This window comes from Pinus tabuliformis, chromosome 6, assembly GCF_031772625.1.
Source record: "Pinus tabuliformis cultivar Carrire ecotype Pingquan chromosome 6, CPIR1, whole genome shotgun sequence".
Lineage (NCBI taxonomy): Eukaryota > Viridiplantae > Streptophyta > Pinopsida > Pinales > Pinaceae > Pinus > Pinus tabuliformis.
In genome coordinates, this window is record NC_142292.1 from 1,364,493,077 (window position 1) to 1,364,510,463 (window position 17,387).

A 17,387-nucleotide genomic window follows, 5' to 3' on the forward strand; every position below is an offset into this window, starting at 1 on the left:
AAACCAGCATGGAGAAGTTTTTCAACTTCTGCCTTAATGACGGCGACTTTCTTGGGGTGCACCTGTCGTAGTCATTTTCGTGTTGGTTTGACATCTGGATACATCTTAATTTTGTGTTCAACAATACTCGAGTCAATGCCTGGCATTTCATTATATGACCAAGCAAAGACATCTCTGAATTCGCGAAAAAGAGCGTTATATATTTCGAGTTCTGAAGGAGAACAACATTTTCCAACATAAATATTCTCTACAACATTTGTTTTGGTCGAGATATTTATGGCGATTGTCTCTTCAATGTTGGACAAGTTTCGCTCGGAATCCACCGTGTTTACAGTATTTGATAGGAAATCAAAGACTAAAGGATGATAAAGGTCATCTTGAGTATCTTCTCCACAATACGGAAGAAGGGAATGATGGTGGGAATCATTCCATGGTGCCCCTTCAATTACCATTGATTGGACAATTCCTTCGTCGGTGACATGCACTCGCGACCAAGGATCTGAAGGGGTACCATATTATTTAGACCTATCTATCCAAACGATTGATGAGCCTTGATTTGGGTTTGCCTCCCATGCTAGGAACATTGATTGCTACAATATTTCCATTAGGATTGGAGGCAAAACCATCGCATGATCCATGTCGATATCGTTTTCTGAGATCTTTCTAGAAGATATCATATTGCAGGTTCCTACTGACGCTACTTCCGCCAGGTTGACTGCAGGTGGAAGGGCGAAAGTTCCCATTAGTATAGGATCTTTTAGTAGGACTACTCCGATATTTTGAAGCGAATGGGGGCTTCCATGGATCATGGGAATGCTTCCTGTAACTTGAGAACCATTGGGGAGGAAGTTTTGTTGATCGATGATTATAATCCCTCCTTGAAAGGGAAATGTAATCTTCCTAAAATAGGTCGACACAACAGCCGCCATAGCATATATCCATGGCCTTCCTAGTAGGATGTTGTAATCAAGATTTCCGTTGATTACTTCAACATCTATTTCTACCGTTTTCCCTCCTAGTTCAACTTTCAAGTTACTTAGAATACCATATGGGGTATATTTCTTTCCGTTGAATTCTTTCAATGTCATCGAAGATCGCAACAAGGTTGGAGATCCTAAAGTATTCCAGCAACTCATCGACATAATTCATGTAGATGCTCCCTCATCAATAATTGTTCGATGAACAATTTTGTTGAGGGCTTTCACTTGAACAAGGAAAGATAGTTGAGCTGGTAATTGAGGATCGTATCCTTTATGGTCAAAGGATACAAGATTGGAATCCTTTGGGTCTATCCCACCAATGGCTGATAATAAAGCCTGCCTTTGGGATGGGCAATTCTGTAGTACTTCAAGAGTTGACATAGCGGATGCCGATTGGGCCAAATCTTCCACTATATTATAATGCTATGTCGCTCTAGCACAGGGATTAAACTTCAACTTGTGTACTACTCCCTTTGGCAGTTTTATTGTCAATTCAGGAATGATGGGCGGCGCAACTCCTGTCGAAGTTGTTGTCGAGCTACTAGGTTGATCTTTATCGTTATTGTTTGACAGCTGTGGATTCCCATAATCTTTGTTCCTAGTCGATATCAAAGCATCATTTTTCTGTTTTGAAACCAACAACATTAGCACTTGAGACGGGGAAGCATTTCCACTTTCAACCAGATTTGTTCCCGGATTTGGAAACGGATCAGTTAACACTGCAGAGGTTTTTGAATTCTTGAAGAATTTCTTAAGCTCAGCTCTGTGTGGACAACTTGCTGTACAATGATCCTCATCGCATATAAGGCATGAATTTTTTGGTTTCCTATCTCTAGGAGGGTTTGAAGAAGATTTTTTAGGTGATGATTCCTCCTGTTTCTTCTTCTTCCCTTTGCCTTTCTTCTTGCTCCCTGGTTGTTTGGTTTCTTTGCCTTTATGTGTTGATACGGCATTTACTTCCGAAGCAAGAAGTTCATCTTTTGCATTTTGACCTGAAATCTTACGGGCCTTTTTGGATGTAGCCTTTCTCGATTTCATGTCTGTTGTGGCAATCACGCCATCGCCGACATGAGAGTCATTGTTTGATTTAGGAGGAGGCGGAATTGAGAATTCGGTCTAGGGGCGTCAGGTATTTTATCGTAGAGCATGCCGGACTGAGTGTAATCAAGTCCAAATATTGCGCACGAGCGATGAATTGCTCTTCTATTACGACTCCCCCCTTTGCCACATCTTCCGTGATGGAAGGTAGTAATGACTTGATAAACCGATCAGCTAGGAGCTGATCGGGGACATACGTTTTTACCATTCTACGACGACGTCGCCACTCATGTATATGATCAGATATGTGAGTGGCCGTTGTCTGGTTGAAGTTGGTAAGAAGTTCTATTCCCGTTTCGTACCTTATTGGTAACTGAAAATGGGTAAAAAAGGTTGTGGCTAAGGTACTGAAGTTGTCGAACGAAGCTCTATGCAATTTGATGTACCATTTTACCGCTGGTCCGGTTAATGTCCTCTGAAAGAGGTGAAGTCTTATCGAATCGTCATTTAGGGTGTTCGACGAACACCATAGATGAAAGGTCATCACATGATTCGATGGATCTTCACCTGGATTTCCATTAAGTTTAGGAATATCTGATGGAAGTTTATGCGGAATTTTTTGCCACCAAGGGGCGTAAGCGATTGGATCATTTGTTAACCGATTTAAATCAGGTAACTCTAAAGTTGCCACAAAGGGTAACTGATGATTCAGGTTAGGTGAAGCATACCCACGATAAGATGGGATTGCCTGAGCAGTTGGTCTTTGCATACCGGCATAATGCATTTGATGCTGGTAACTTTGGTAAAGTTGGTGGGCATGACCATTGTAAAATGGTTGATTTTGACCGTTTTGAATGTACGACTGTCCACTATTAGCAAATATTTGTTGCTCAGAACCTTGGTATACATGTTGGAATTGCGGTTGTTGGTATTGCACTAGCCATGGTTGTGAAGCCATGTGCTGTTGCCCGATACTAACAGTTTGACCAAGATGAGGGGTAATTGTACCCGTTTGAGCCTGTGTCATTCCACCAGTCGGCGATTGTGGTTGAGTCGCAGGGTCAGGGGACTGTTGCATTACAACCTGAGAAACCTGAGGTTGGCATACAACAGGTAGCGCTTGAACTTGCGACACCGTCACAATAGCTGTCGTAGTTGGTATATTTGACATAGGTAAGCATTGTTGCATTGAATATACAACTCTTGGCTGTTGAGGTAGTATTGGTACCCAACCGCTTGAGGTAATTCCATTATAACCTGAATGTTGTTGCGAACTCTCGTATGGATATCCTCCCGGAGGGGATAATGAAAGGGTATACTGCCCCCCATACGATGGTAATCCAGAACTCAAGGGAATGGTTTGCCCTTGGGGGCCGGACTGCCCAAATTGACCTCCAAATGGATCAATTTGTTGAGACTCAACACAAGAGTTTCTGGATATTATTCCGGATGAACAAATAGGAACAGACCATACTGTCGAAATGGCCCTTGAGTGGGCTCCTTCTAGCGGTTGAGAGCTAGTCGGGACAGATGGTATATCGGCGAACATTGTTGGAGTGATAGCAGGGAGTTATGCAGTCGTTGTGTCAGACGACACAGTCCTAGATGTTGACGGTTGTTCAGACATTTTTAGTCTATCCAAAAGATTACCTAGCGATTCTACAGGAACTTCCGCTGGTGGTAGACTAACTTCTGATGAAGAAGGCTATAGAGTGATCCCGACTCCAAATTGCGATGGAGTACTCGTTTGAGGATCTTCTACAATCTCTTCTATGGCAATCAAACCAGGTGGAAGGGGAAGACCATCAGGTCCGTAGAATATTTCTGGTGCCGAAGAAGGTATGGAATCGGTAGCGACAGATGTTTGAAGAGCAAGACTCTCCGAACCAGTTGAAAATGGAACTGGTTCGGTAACACAAGTGTTTTCTCTCAGACTAGGATCAGTATCACTGTCCTTCTGTGGTTGCTGAACTTCTTTTGTAGAGGCAGGGGTTCCAGAAATGTTTGGAGTAACCGGAGTCTCTGATGTTGTTGGAGCTCTTGTTCTAACTTTAACAAGAGATTTGGAACCATTTAAATGAGTTCGCTTTGTCCATACTAGCTTCGATTCCAGAGACAAAGACGGTTGACTCATAAGCCTCCGCGAGTGACGGGGTTTCAATTGACTTTCTTCCATGATTGCGGATTACATGATCAACTAAAATAAAGGGGAAGTATGTTTCCGAATTAAATGAATTTTAGACGCTTTGACACAACTTGTTTTTTCATTTTTTAAGAGTCGATAAAAAACAAAAGATGACACTAGTCTCCTTCGATTTTTAATGAGCCTGAAGTGAAAAGTGCTCAGATGGACCTTTTCTGTTAAGGAGTCTGAAAAGGAACGAAAGGGACTGCTCTAGAAATCTAGGTAGAGGGATTACCAAATCAATTGCAAAACTGCAGAATACTTTTTATGGTACGGCAGTCAATCTTCCTGAATGTTGTGTTCAGTGCATTGTGATCGATAGGGCGGCATACACGACTTCCTATGGATAAAGGATTAAGCCTATTGGGGTCTCCCAAAATATACTCGACGGTACGTGGGAGCACAAGTCCGTACTGGCACTTATCGTCTCAAAGTGGAGGAATCACCCAACCATCAGTGAGAACAACAGTTACAAGGCTTTACAACGCTGGAATATGTCTCTAGCCTAGACTTCTAAATGTTGTGCGTTAAGTTCCAAAGCGTTGCTAGATTCATTGGATTTATTTTAAGTTGATCTTGTTCATGAAGTTTGCCTTTTGGGTTTACCACGAGATGTAGATGTAATTCCTAAAATGCAATCTAAGATGATAAACAAACTTTATCTCCTTTATGCAATGAAAATCCTAGCTACTAGGGAAAATAAAGACAAAATCTTTTCACAAAGAGCAAAGAGCACACTCTAAATGCACTTTCCTAAATCAAGCCAATCAGACTGTCTATATGCAAATGCACATGCATGTATTTGCTTTTGACTTTCTTAGTATATGAATGCTTAAAAAGAAAGTTGATGCACAAATTTGAATTTCTTTTCAAGCGACAAATATCAACAAGTTTCTTTTCGAAATCAAAAATGGAGATGATCACAACACCTTAGGATTTTGAAATGAATACTTGTTCTTGACACTAGAAAATTACAAATTCAGACCAAAAGCAATAGTAACAGGGTAATCGACCATCAACAGCAATCAAGCTTTTTCCTACGATTGAAATCGACACTTGCAATAGATTCAAATCAAAGGACGACAGTATGATTATGCTACTTTTGCAAAGGAGAATTGTAAATGACTCAACAAACACACAAAAACATCTACAGTTCTTTTGTACAAAGGAGGCGGAATAATAGCAAGGAAAAGGGGTTTCAAGTAGACATATACTAATCACAGGCAGCAAAATTCAGGAATAGAACTGGAAAGAATGAACCATAGAAACCACAACTGCACAGAGCTAGTTTGATCAGCACACCTGTAACACAGAGAATCTAAATGCAACGCAGGTTGTCCACTCGGGAAGTGTGCTGAAATTCCAAATCTCTGAACAGTACCTGCGCTGGGCCAGAAACGAGACTCTGTTCGGGTTCCGGGTCACAGTTTGCAGTTCAGTTCTAGGGTTTTGGCCGAGAAAAAAGCAATCAGTAATGAAACAATCAGGGGTAGATCTAAGGAAGATCTAAGAGCTATCACAAGGGAAATTAGATAATTTGTGAATTAGTTGTTTAAATCATAAACAGATCTAGTAGATGGATTGAAGTAGCAGTTGTCTACTTTGCATTTTTTATGGAAAATGCAGTTCGAATGCTACTTGTAAGTTTATGAAACAAACAACAAAGAATGATAAACAAACAAACTAATTATCTCCCCAGCGGAGTCGCCATTTTGTTACAAGGAAAAGTGTCTATATAGAACTGCTCTATCCCACTAAGGTGTGAAAGCTGCCTTAGAAACAAACAGAGAAAAGCTACTTTAGTTTTTACTTTATGAATTATAGATAGAGAGGAACATAAAGACTAACCTCTGTCTTGCGCTAATCTCCCGATTTGATCCCTCTCTTCTTTGATAGTCCTTCAGCTACCTGCTCCTTTGCACGCCCAGCTTCACAAAGTACTTGTAAGATCACAGAAGCATAGCATTATACAAAGACATGGATCTATAATCATGAACAATCTAGGATCAGATGTAAATTGACCATACAAATGTAACAAACATCAATGATACAAAAGCATGGAGGAAAACTTGAATAGCTTTTATTAATAAACAAGAAAAGAGCCAGGAGGAGTTACAACCAGTTGTTCTGACCCAGCATCAAACTCCCAACAAAGAAGCCCCTCTTCACCTCAAACAAAGCTTAGATCACCCAACAATCTGATGTTTGTCTCAAGAAACCAACAACAGTTCCTTACAATATGCAAAATTCCAGCCTCTGGATCTCTGGGATGAGGGATCCATATATAGATATCTGTAAGGGGGATGAGTCAGCTTGTGATTTGATTAGTGTCTTCTCTCTGATAGTTCTTGCTTCCACTTGGAGACTGATGGCCTCTTACTCATCCTTGGTCGAATTCAGTGAGGCAAGTGTCACATGAGAAGATTCTGGAAGCTTCCATTGCCTCCCCACCTCGCGGAATGACATTGCCATTTGTCATTTCTCACCCATCGCACCCCATAGAAGGGACTTTTGAAATGCAACCCACCCTCATAGTGTATTTGGGTGAGATGCAACGCACTTAGCCAGTGGATCAGCTGCAATGATCTTGTTTTGACCAATTCTGAGCAGTTTCTCATGGAGAACTTCTAGGAGAAGCTGTAATCTGTTGACCTTGTTCCTTTAGGGTTAGAACAACACTTTTAGGGACTTAGGAGCCCTTGGTTTATGGACATTTCGTGCTTGGGGTTGTAGGGCCCAAAAATATCTATAACAGTATCCTTCTGCTTCCTCTTTCCAGTGCCACAAGTTCGACCCAAATTGGATTCTCCAAGGAAGAGTTATGCGAAATCTCCCACAGTGACTTCATTATAGACTAATTCAATAGAGCGAACTTGTATGATGTACCACGAGTCACTGTTTGGACCTCTGGATCTGAAAAATGCATACAAGAAACTACAATCTGACCTCTTTCTATAACTTCTTACAAAATTTCAATCCGATCCCCAGAGAGAAAGTTATGATGATTTTCCCTAGGTCACCTGTTTGGAATGTAATTCAGGAGTCTGCAAAAATACCAACTTCCTTAGATCATATCTCCGCAAATATAGCGCAAAAAGCTCTAAATTTTGGACCTGAGGTTTAGCGCGATTTCTTCTCAAATGGGTTTTTTTTTTAACTTCTGAAATGTCACAAAAAAAATGTTATAGCGAAAATGCCACGATGACCTGTTTGGAGTAGCGAAACCCTAGAATCCAAAGCTCTGATACCAAATGTTATGAAACCAGCTCAAGAAAAGATAGAAAAGATAGATCAACACCTTAGAATTCAACCTCTTCGAGGGGGAAACCTCATTTACATTACATAAATGAATAATTCTTGAATGATTCAAATGACAAAACCTCCTTTCTATATATAGGAGTCTAAGGAGTCACAATATAATCCAGCCGACCTAACAATAATAATATAAAGCCACAAAAATAACAATAGAGGGATTCTATGGGGCACAGTAATAACAATATGGGGGCAATAGGGGCACAACAATATTAATAAGGGGTATAACTACAATAGTAATGGGGTAATCACTAGTATTATAGGGACCCAACATTATCAATGTGTTGTTGTGAGTCCTTATTGTTGTTACTCGTATTTTTTGTTACACTTATTACTTGTTGTTACTGTTATTTGTTGTTACCATATTTCTTGTGGTTACACGAATTTATAGTCAATGTTCACTGTTGAGTAGGGAAAATGTGCCCTACACATACCATGCATGATAACCTTGAAATAACTCGTAGAGCCCTAGGTTGACAACTAAATGTTGTTTGGGTGAGTTGCATGATTCATACTTGGACAACAACATTTTGGCGTCATTACTGGGGAAGATATAAAAGGAACGAAAGTACAACCAACATTGCCCATAGCAATGATCTCTCGTCCTGGGGAAGGAAGCTTTCACCTTGCTCTAGGTCCTGAGTATTAGATTGTTTGGTTGTTTGATTCTTTTATTTTCTTATTTTTGTAGGATTATTCTCTCGCCCACGGGAAGGAAGTTTTTATCACCTTGCTTGAGGTTTAGAGCTTCAGATTGTTTTGTTTTGTTCTCATGAGTATTGTTCTCTCCTCCTCGCAAGGGAAGTTTTACTTTTCACCCTGTTTCAGGTCCTGAGCTTGATTTCTATGATTTCCTTATTTCTTCTTTTGTTTTCTTTTAGGGGCCACTCTCTCATCATGGGGAATGGAGTTCTTATCCTCCTCCAGGTTTTGAGTTTTTAATTTGTTTGAATGTTTCCATTTTATTTCCTGATTGTATTAACAAAGACACAAACAAAAGGGGTAGAGGGAGACCGCCAAAAAGAAACGGGGTTGATTTTGGCAGAAAAACTTACATCGAGGAGATCATCTCACGCAATGACCCTAGAGCATCATCACGAGCTGTTGCTAGGGTAAGATGTCATATGAGATCTGGAGGGAAATTAGTTTCACGAGAAGAACCTCTTCCAAGAGAAGAAGTGTAATTCGGGGAAGAAGAAGTAGCAAAAAAAGGATCTAAGGGATTTCATATTGCAAGTTCAGAGGAAGAAGATTTGAAGTAATTCTTGGCACCATTGGATTAAGGGAGTGTTGTTAAACAACTTCCATGACCTGTTATAGAGCAACAAGAGCTAGAACCTATTGATATTTGAAGTGAGTATTGGCAAATATTCATGGCTCCTACAACTTCTTCAATTGAATTTCCAATTGGAGATATAAGAGGTGATGCACCTATGAAGCCTATTCCCTTGAAAACACTACCGAATTTCAATGGCCTTACTTCTAAGGATCCAGAAACATTCCTTTTCGAATTCGATGTTTTTTGTTGATGGTATGATTACATTTCTGATGCTCAGAAATTAAATATATTTCCCACTACTTTGAAGGGAAAAAAACTCATTTGGTTTATGGGTTTGGGAGGAAAATCAATTGCTACATGGGAAGATATGAAGATGATTTTCCTCAAGAAATATCAAGACTACTGCAAATCTTGGGATGTAAAGGAAGAAATGTTTAAGATCATGCAGAAAATGGATGAGAATATGGAAGATTTTGTGGAACATTTTCAATATAGTTTGCAGAGATACAGCCACAGTGAGTTGGAAAGGAATATCTTGAAGGTCATTTTTCTCAAGGAACTAAGGGAGGAATCTCTAAAGCTATTGGACATAGTAGGGAAATGTTAGGCCCCTATACTACTAGTGTAACCCCTTATTTTTATTAGTACAACCCACTTATTATATTGATGTACCCATGTAGTGCCCATATTGTTACTATTGTGCCACATAGAAGCCCACTATTGTTATTATTGTGCCCTTACATTATTATTGTTATGTCGGCTCTGATTATGTTATGACCCCTTAGACTCCTATATATAGAAAAGAGGTCTTTTCATTTTTATCATCCAAGAATTGTTCATTTATGTAATGTAAAGGAGGCTTCCCCATTGAAGAGGTTGAATTGTAAGGCGTTGATCTATCTTTTCTATCTTTTCCTGAGCTGGTTTCATAACATTTGGTATCAGAGCTTTGGATTCTAGGGTTTCGCTGCTCCAAACAGGTCATCGTGGCATTTTCACTATAACTTTTTTTCTGCAACGTTTCAGAAGTTACAAAAAAAACCCATTTGAGAAGAAATCACGTTCAACCTCAGGTCTGAATTTCAGAGCTTTTTGCACTACATTTGTGGAGATATGATTTGAAGAATTTGGTCTTTTTGCAGACTCCTGAATTACATTCCAAACAGGTGACCTCGGGAAAATCACCGTAACTTTCTTTCTGAGCATCGGATTGAAATTTCGTAAGAAGTTATAGAAAGAGGACGGACTGTAGTTTTTTTTTATATATGTTTTAGAGTCAAAGGTCAAAATAGTGACATGTGGCACTTCATACAATTTCGCTCTACTGAGCTAGTCTATAATCAGGTCACTGCGGGAGATTGTGCATAACTCTTTCTTGGAGAATCCAATTTGGATCAGACTAGCGGCATTGTAAAGAGGACACAGAAGGATACTACAGGTCACAATTTTGGAACTGGATGATTCGAAATTACAGAGATACATCAGATTCAATATCAAGCTTCTACAAAGTGAAAAAAGGTGTGTAGTTTTTTAAAAATTTTGCGTAATCTTGGTTTGAAGGAATTCAAAGGGCATAGTAAAGCATTATTATTGGTAATTGATGCCCCGAGAGAAGAAAATGCAACACCTAGTAAGCAACCTGAAAGCTCTAGCATGACTTATGAAGAAGAGGAAGAAATGCAACATGATATGGCAAAATTACGAGACCAAGTGCAACAAGTGTCACTTGCACAAAAAGGAACAAAATCTAAGATGGATGGTTTAAAGAAATATGTAGCAGCTAAGATGGATGGTTTAAAGATAGGCGTAGAAGCTAAGACGGACGATTTGAAGATAGATTTGAAGACAAACATGGAAGAATTGAAGAAGTTGCTACAAGAAAGGGTCACTAATGGTGAAAGGGTAGTAAAGGAAACTCATGATAAGAACAAAAGAAATGTTAATCATGATTCCATAGACTCTAATGTTGGATCGAAGACCCACCATATTCTAGAAACTGATATGAGGAATTTTGATGGCAAGGATCCCGCAACATGGATATTACAGATGGAGCAATTCTTCGATCTCAATAATGTGCAAAACACACAAAAGGTACGTATGGCAGCTTTATATTTGGAACCAAATCAGTTTGTGTGGTATCAATGGCTTTTCTCTCGTAAACAATTTATCACTTGGGCAATTTTTATGAAAGAATCGATAGCACATTATGAGGATACAAAAAGCAACACTTTTTTTAGCCAATTGATAACTCTCAGACAAAAGGGTTCAATAATGGAGCACATTGAAGAGTTCCAAAAATTGAACATAAGGGTAAAAGATATTCCAGAGGAGCATAGGATTGATGTGTTCATAGGGTCTTTAAAGGATAATATCCAACATGATGTTTGCCTTTGGGAACCTGATTCATTAGAGAAGGCATTCAGGTTAGCAAGAAAAATGGAAAGTGAAATTATGGCAACCAGGAAGCATACCACTCACAACTATAAAGACGGAAATGTTGTTGCCCCTAGTCTTCCACAACCTATAAGGTTGACACCACAACAATTGGAAGGCAAAAGAGAAAAAGGGCTTTGTTACAATTGTTATAGCAAATACACTAAAGGTCATAAGTGTGCTGAGAAGACATTATTCTACATAGATTGTGAAGAAGAAGAAAAAAAGGAGCAAGAAAGGTCAAAAGAAGAGGATATACTTCAAGAACAAAGCCTAGATGAAGAACAAATAAATCCAACCATATATTGTAATGCATTGGCGGGAATTACCACTCCTCAAACCATCAAGATAGAAGGACAAATCAAGAAGAAAAAGGTAATAGTGTTGATTGATTTGCGAAGCACCCACAATTTTATTCATTGTAAGGTAGCAAAAGAATTGAATTGCTTCCTATATCCAGCACCAGAGTGTCAAGTGATGATTGCAAATGGAGGAACAATAAATCGCTCTAGAAAGTGCCATAATATCAAGCTATCCATGGGAAAATATGTATTGACTAGCCCAATGATTTCCATTCCAATGGGAGGTGCTGATGTTGTACTACGAGTCCAATGGCTACAATCCTTGGGTACAATAGCTTTTAATTTTCAAGAACTTTTCATCAAATTTTCTATGGAAGGAAAGGAAGTTGAATTAAGGGGTATTGCAGGGAAACCAGGAAAGATAGTCAGCTCTAATGGTATGACAAAGCTTCTAAAAAAGGAGAAAAGAGGTGTAATTGCATAATTATGTTCGCTAGATGTTTCCACATCAGAATCATCTATTTCTCCAGATCTCCAAAACGTCCTGGACAATCATTCCAAGGTATTTGAGACTACCAAAGGTCTCCCACCTATGTGTGATCATGATCATGCTATTCATATGATTCTAGGAAGTGTTCCTCCAAGCATTAGGCCATACAGGTATCCCTATGTCTAAAAGAGTGAAATTGAACATATGGTTGCAGAAATGCTAGAAGCTGGTATAATTCAACCGAGCCAAAGTTATTTCTCTGCTCCAGTAGTATTGGTGCACAAGAAGGATGGATCATGGTGCATGTCTTCGGATTATAGGGAGCTCAACAAGCTCACTATTAAAGATAAGTTCCCCATTCCTGTCATTGATGAATTACTGGATGAATTGCATGGATCAATTTACTTCACCAAGTTGGATCTTCGTTCAGGATATCATCAAATCAAAATGAAGACTGAAGACATTCCGAAAACAGCATTTAGAACTCATGTGGGTCATTATGAATTTTTGGTCATGCCTTTTGGCCTTACCAATGCACCTTCAACATTTCAAGGTTTGATGAATTCAATTTTCAAACCATTCCTTAGAAAATTTGTGTTAGTATTCTTTTGATGATATACTAATCTACAGCAAATCCTGGAAGGATCATGTTTAGGGAAAATTTTAAGAACACCCCCCCCCCCCCCCTAATTTATAAGTATAATAAATGGGCGAATCTCCATGGTATATAGGAAAAATGGAAGGCGATTTTATCTATAATATAATATGTATATATAAATTTTTTGGCGAATCTCTCACCAGGCATGGCGAATATTTTACTTAATTATAAGATCTTGTAAGATCTTGGTATTACCATGGGTTATCATAAACCTAGAGCTTAAAAATTACTATTAGTAATTTATAAAAATTAATATCCACCAAGCTGTGAGAGGGATGAAATATTAATATTTTTTACTCTATGCTAGTTTGCATATCACGATATTTGATACCTCTCGGGGGTTAGTAGATCCAGAGTAAAGATGGATCTATGCTAGTTTAATTCCCCCATTTAAATAGGCTACATTCCATGTGAATACCATGGGTCAATACCATGTGCCATTTTGGTGAATACCATGGATCAACACCATGTGCCATTTTTATTTTTATTAATACTAATATTACGGTTAATAATGTTTTTTTCATGGTATTAATAACAATCTAGTCCATGGTATTTGTCCCATAGTATTTTGCCCATGGGTTTCACCTAAATATAACACATTTTTTGAGTGTTCATAAATATAAGGTGACTTATGGAGTAAATATAACAAAATGTTTTATTTGTTTACCATACCTCTTATTTATTTATATTTTTATCAATTTACCATACCTCTTTTACAAATATGGTATTTGGCCCATGGGATTCACTTAAATAAAACCTCTTTCTTGAGCCTTCATAAATAGAACGAGGATTATGGACTAAATATAAAAAGAGGTTTTAGTTGTTTACCATACGTCTAGTTTATTTATATTTTTATTTATTTACCACACCTCCACTTTACTTATATATATTTTTATTTGTTTACACCCTTGCATGTATATAACCTGACTTATGGAGTAGATATAAATTTTTTTTTATTTATTTACCATACTTCTCATTTATTTATATTTTTATTAATTTACCATACCTCTTTTATAAATATGGTATTTGGCCCATAGGATTCACTTAAATAAAACGTATTCTTGAAAATGGGCGAATGGATTCACTTAAATAAAACCTATTCTTGAAAATGGGCGAATGGAAGGTTGTAACTTCTAATTTCAAGGGATAAATTTACCTTTTTTACCCTCTCCCTTAAAATAAGGTGGGCTATTTGAGGTGATTTGTAAAAATGTACTATGATACAAAATATTCGCCCACTAAAAATTTAAAACCCCTTAATTTCGCCAAAGGGTGAACATTCGCCCCTAAAATTTTCTATGATCATGTTGAACATGTTGACAAGGTGCTACAACTATTGGAGGAGAAACAATTATATGCAAAAAGATCCAAATGTTTCTTTGGAGTCCAAGAGGTGGAATATCTGGGTCATATTGTATCTCATGAAGGAGTTAAGGTAGACCCTAGCAAAATTAAAGCCACTAAGGAATGGAAAATCCCCACATTCGTAAAGCATCTGCGAGGATTTCTCGGGTTGACAAGGTATTATCCACTACAACAAAACATGCAATTTGCGCCAGATTTAGCACCAGATTCTAGTGCATTTTTTTCTCAATTGGGATGAGCAACCTGGCGCTAAATCTGGCTCTATTGTACAATTTTTAAAGCGTCCTTTTTTGCACCAAATTTTGCATCTTATTTACGCCAAATTTTCCATCATTTTCTGTATCATATTTTGCACCAAGATTTTCATTTGGTTTTACAACAGGTTTTGCTTCTAGTTTTGTGCCTTTTTTTGCATCTATTTTTGCATCATTTTTTGCTTCCTCTTTTGTGGAATTCTTTGCTTCTATTTTTGTGTCATAATTTTCATCGATTTTTACACCATCTTTGACATCTTATTTAGCGCCTTTTTTTACATCCAATTTGTGCCAATTTTTGCATCTGGTCTTATGCCATCTTTTGCTTCTAATTTTGTACTTATTTTTACATCTATTTTTGTGCCAATTTTTCTGCCTTTTTTTACACCATCTTTTCCATCCAATTTTGCACCATATGTTGAATCTGATTTAGTGCCAAATTTCGCATGCATTTTTGCACCATTTTTTGCATCCACTTTTGCATTTTATTTATCTCCCTTTTTTGCATCCTATTTTGCACCATATTTTGTATTTAATTTTGCATCATTTGTTGCATCCAATTTAGCATCATTTTTAACACCATTTCTTGCATCCAATTTTTCATCCTTTTGAGCATCTAAATTTGCATCCTATGTTGAACCATATATTGCATCCACCTTTGCATCCCATTTTGTGTCTATTGTTACGTTCCCTTTTGAGCCATTTTTTCCTCTACTTTTGCATTTGTTTTTGCACCAAGTTTTGAATGATTTGTTGCATCATTTTACATCCAATGTTGCATCTCAATTTGCATCCAAAATTGAGCCATTTTTATGCCCATTTTTCCACCATTTTTTCTTCTTTTGTTTCCAATTTTGCACCATTTTTTATGTCCAAATTTGCATCCTTTTTGGTATCTAGTTTTTCATCCTTTTTGGCTTCCAAATTTGCATCCTTTTTTCTGCCACATTTTGTGTCCACATTTGCATCTCATTTTGCACCTAGATTTTAGTTGGAATTTTCATCTAGTTATGCATCATCTTTGACATCCTTGGTTTCACCATTTTTTAGTCCCATTTTGCATCTTGTTTTGTGTCTTTTCTTACATCCTTTTTGCATCCTAATTTTACACCATTCTTTGCATCCTCATTTTGGTGTCCATTTTTGCATCGTTGTTTGCACCCAATTCGGTATCCTTTCATATGCCCTATTTTGTTCCCTTCTTTGTGTCTAGTGTTGCACTCTTTTTTAATTTTACTTTAAAAACCTTTTTGTGTCATTGTTTGCATATTGTTTTGATGGCTAGTTTAACATCCAATTCTACTCCCAATTTTTCATCCATGGTTAAATCTACTTTTGGCTTCTTGTTTAGAGTTTTACTTTTATTTCCATTTATGACCACCTCTATGGGTTCATTTTACTAAGTTCATTTACATAGTGAAATATATTAAATTTTCTAAATATCATTTTGCTGTAGGATTTAATGCATGGTTAGATGAAAACAAAACCCTCTCAGTTTATCTCAGAAACCTAGGACAAACCAATTACGAGAAAGGTTGTTCTAAGGGTTAGGATTCTTAGTAGATCAAGATGTAGAGTATAGATTAAGAAAAAGAGAATGAATTCTTGTGAGTCCTCGCATGCAGGTCTTCTTGGAGTTTTTCGTATAGCCAAGAAGCGTTCCTAGCTAGCTCCAAAGCTTGGTCCTACACATAAGAGAGAGAATAAAGCAACCTTCACAACATAATATCTTAATAATCAAAACTATAAAAAACATATAAATATTATTGAATAAATAAATATAAACCAAAAACCCATGCATACATTAGTTAAATAGAAGAAGTAAAGAATGAATAGAAACATATGGAAGGAAAAACAACTGATCTATATGAATAAAGGAGTTGGAGGAAAGTTACAACAATCAGATATAGTTGCAACATCACCTCCCCCAACTCATAGCTCCAAAACTCTCCCTCTCAAGACAGATCTCAAGAGCGTGACAATACAAACTTCCCATCATTTTTTCAATGGCCAAGCCTCTAATATATAGGAAAGTGGAGGCTATGAAGATTTCCAAAATTCCTCATTAGTTCAATTTGGGAAAAATCTTTTGGGTGAATAATGTTTCCTCATATAAAAAAGGAATTTTCCACTTTTTAGATGCTTTTGTGCTTAGGAAAAAGCTTCCCCATGCTTTATGGCTCTTTCCCACTTTTGTATGCTTTTATTTTTTAGGAAAAAGCTAAAGATGAGGATAAAGAGATTACATTCCACCATATGTTTCCGAAAGTGACCAAGAATGTCAAATTCAAATTCTAGTTTGCTTATGTTTTAGTTTTTTTTTAAATATATATTTAGTTTTAGTATTTTTTTTTTCTAGAAAAATATATTTAGTTTTTGGTATATTTTTCTATAAGAAAAATTATATTTTGTTTTTATAAAAATGGATTTTAAACATTCCATTCATGCTAAATTTTTGATTTTATGATCGGAGTTTAAATTATATATAGTAAAGTAACTTAATGTCATGTGTCATGTTGCTGAGATGGGTGTTATACATCTCTTTCTTGCTAAGTTATAGAATGTTCTTGGGTTTTCTTAATGCAATAAAACTAATTATGTTCTTCATGATATCTTGAAATGTTCATCTTGAACCAGGCTAATAAAACAATAAAGTTAAAATAGGTTTTCCTTTGTCCTTTATAGATCTTTGTCCCCATTAATCTTGGTCTTAGTAGATTAATTGTCTTGTGGTGGCCTTGAGTGGTCACTTCCATTAGTTGCATGCTTTGTAGTTTTCAGTTAGTGACATTTTTTAGGCTTGATAATATGTTATTTAATTTATCAAAATGTGTTATTGTCCATATTATTGTTAAATATTAATATTAAATATGCTGATTTTTAAGCATGTTTTAGCAAAACTTTCCCAAAATGTTTATAGATTGTATTTTATAATGCAATTATTCTTTGCTTGATGAAATTGTTTTGGATATTTTTTTTAATGATTCATTGATTGATGAAATTGTTATGGATATTTTTTTTAGTATATTAAATTGTATGTGATAAAGTAAAAAATCACCTCTTTTTTAGATTTTCATTGATCAATTTCCCT